Source organism: Pezoporus wallicus, unplaced genomic scaffold, assembly GCF_028554395.1.
Source record: "Pezoporus wallicus isolate ANWC-B61680 ecotype Strahan unplaced genomic scaffold, APGP_CSIRO_Pwel_v1 contig_8166, whole genome shotgun sequence".
Lineage (NCBI taxonomy): Eukaryota > Metazoa > Chordata > Aves > Psittaciformes > Psittacidae > Pezoporus > Pezoporus wallicus.
Genome location: NW_026638114.1, coordinates 3,044,213 through 3,047,431, shown reverse-complemented (window position 1 = coordinate 3,047,431; position 3,219 = coordinate 3,044,213).

Genomic DNA, 3,219 nt, shown 5'->3' with positions numbered 1-3,219 from the left:
CTGCCGGCACCGCGCAAACCTCCCATCGAACCCCTCCACCCCGCCGGGGCCCCCTTCCTCTGCATGAACCAAGAAAAGAGAAACCATGAACCTAAACCCGAGTGTCTGGCCAGTGAGGTGATGTGCCCTCAGCTGCATGGCGTTGGTGGGACCCCCCCCCACTACCCAGCACGTCTCCTGAGTTGGGCTCGGACTCATCATCTGCCTCCATCCCCACCTCCGCCGGGAGCCCCCTGAGGACGAGGAAGGCGGTGGGGTAGTTTGGAGCCGCTCCGTGCTGTACCCTCCCTGTGTGCAGTGGATTTTGCTTTGCTGCTATCAAGGTCCCTGTCTGTCACCGTGGCTCTTGTCTGCTCCCGACCCGAACTACTGTTTCCAGGCAGCCTTGACTGGGGAACCACAATTTAAACCATCTGCAAAGTCCATTTTCCACGTGCCCCCAGGCGAGGAGGGCAGTGTTTGGATGGGTGAGTAAAGGCTATCTGTTTGTTTCCCCTTCCCAGGAGCATAGGCTGACTCCTCAGGAAAGCGAGTAGGTTTGCACCCTGGCTCCGGACGGATGGGGGTGCTCTCCCTCCTTCCTCCCTTCTCCTGTTGGAGTAGGGACCAGAAAAGATGGGAGAAGAGAGGAGAAAGATGACTGCTTCCCAGCACTGCGCTGGCACAGGCGGGAGCCGGGGCTCTCCCAGCCATGCCATGGTGACAGCATCTCTCTTGTGCCCTCCTCCTCACCCACGACCCATCCTGGATCCTCCAGCCCTGCCCCTCGCATGCAGCACCCAGTGTTCCCCATGCTGGGATGGGGGCAGCAGAGCTGGGCATGGATTCGGGGTGCAAACCTCCATCACCTACCCGACTCCTTCCAGCGACAACGAGGAATGCGAGCTTTAGTAACAAAACTCTGTGCTTTGAAGAAAACAAACAAGCCTTTAGCTGTCTTCTACTTTGAGCGCATGCCTTTTTATAGGGAGAACAACCTTCTGTGTATTTCGTAACTTGACTTTGAGTATTTGCTGAAATGGATCTTTATGTAATAACTAGAAATGTTCAACTGTTTAGGGCGGGGGGGGTGGGTTTGGGGGTTGCTGTTTTCCGTTGCGTTTACATTTGTAGATGGGCTGTGCTGCCACGATGCTCCTACCAGGGGCCCTGCGGATGCCAGTCCCCACCCCATCCCATCCCATCCCTCAGCACTGGGTGGGCAAAGGCACCCATCTCCAGGGGCACCCACCTTCCTGGGGCACCTTCCTGCACCCCATGGGTCTTCCTGCAGGGTAAACCCAGGCAGCGGCTCTTGGGGAGCCACTGGGACATGGCATTCAGGACAGAAGACATGGCAGGGAAGGGGAATTTTGGTCTCACCTCTTTGCCATCAGGGAGAGGTCCGAGGTTGGATATTTTCCTGGCAATTCTTCCATTTCTTGTTCTCTTTTTTCCGACTGGAAGCTCTTTGCTCGTTGAGGTGAGGCTCCTGCAGCACTGCTGCCCTGGGGGAACTTTCTATCTCCACTCTTTTCATCTGCATGGTGTTTAACTTTCTAGACAGTGTGTGTGTTGAAAAAGAAAGAAACGAACAACAAAAAAAAATGCTTGTTTTGGACATAAAAAAAAAAAAAAACAAAAAAGGGGGAAAAAAGAAAAAAAAGTGATGTTTTTTTCCATGTAAATTCTGAGTGTGTATTTTGCCTTTTCTGTGGTTTTGAATGCTTTGCTCTCTTGTTGAGGCAGGGACAGCTGCTGTGCAAAATGCAGCCTCGTCCTTGCCGACTGCAAAACTATTTTTCCACTGGATAGAGGGGAAGAAATCCAAACTGCTGGGGCATGAACAGGCCCTGAGAGGTGTTTTGTTGTGTCCCGCTGTGCCGGCGGTGCGGTGGTTGCTGGTGATGTGTGTAGAAGATGCAAATGTTCTTCTCCATGCTCTTGGTGGACCTGTGATGTTTGACCGTGGAGCTGTGTTGGCTTGCAAGAGGTGGCCCCAAAGCAGGGAAATCCATGCAGGGAGAGGATTAGCTTTTAAGGTAGAGTTTGGGTGGTTTTACAGACCTGTTTTTTCTTCCTGTAGTCAAGTAGTGCTGATTTTATTTCTTTTCTAAAGGAAGGACTTGGCTCTTTCACAGTTCTTTCCCTCTGACACCACAGTGAGTGTCTCATCCACCTCCTGATGCCCAGGTTCTCCAGGTGTCAGTAGTGGTTTTGGGGATCGGTATGAGATGGATGAGGATGGAGGAGGTCATAGCAGGGCCCTGCATAGGGGCTATAGTGCAAATGCCATTTCAGCCTGGCTTTGGAGCTGCTGATAGCTGTGGACCTCGGATGAGCTGTGAGGGTGAAGCTGTTCCAGCAGACACTACTGGAGGAAGGACTGGGACAGGAGGAGCAGTGGAGTTTGCGAGGGATGGAGGATGAGATACTGTGATGGACACAATCTCCTTTCATTGAGAGCCCACTTTGGGCCGTCATTGGTAGGGAGGAACATCTTGGTTTCCAGTAAGGCTTCTGATGTGCCTTCTCGGAGGTGGTTTCTCCTCTTTGAGGTTTCAATGTGGTCGTCTCTCCAGGGACAGGTTCCTCTGGAGGCAGCTGGATGTCCTTGCACCACCTAAAATGTTCCTTATCCTTTCCAAGGGAAGCAGAGTCTGGGGTTTCAACTCCTTCCAGTCTTCCAGTCAAGCTGAAGCCTGACCAAGGAAGACCCAACTTCCCAACCTGCCCACGCTGGCAGCATTAAGCACCTGCACTTTAGGGGTCTGCTTTGCCTGGTTTCTATTCCCCATCTCACCCTGCTTCTCCAGAGCAGGTTTCTGTATTCCCAGAGCCTCTCTGTGCAAGCACTGATACACCACTAACCCTTTCTTTCAGTAGCCATGGTGAACAGCTTCTGTCTCTTGTCTTCCTTCGTATCTCCTGATTTCTCCTAAACTTGCAGGAAAACTAAAACATAACCATCAACTGCCACTGTCCTTTGGCTCACAGAGCCAGGGCTGCTGCTGTTATGTCTGTACCTTTAAGCTGCTGGCACTGTCCCTGGCACATGCTAACTGGCATCACCCCAACAATCCCACCATGGCCCTGGGGATGACAAGGACCAGAGCATAAGCAATATGGACAAGGCTACCTTGTTGGGATGGAGATTACTACCATGGACCTGCTGGATCCCCATCAGCCTCAAGGCTGGAGATTAGGCTGTGGCACATTTCATCCCCTAGTACAGACAAA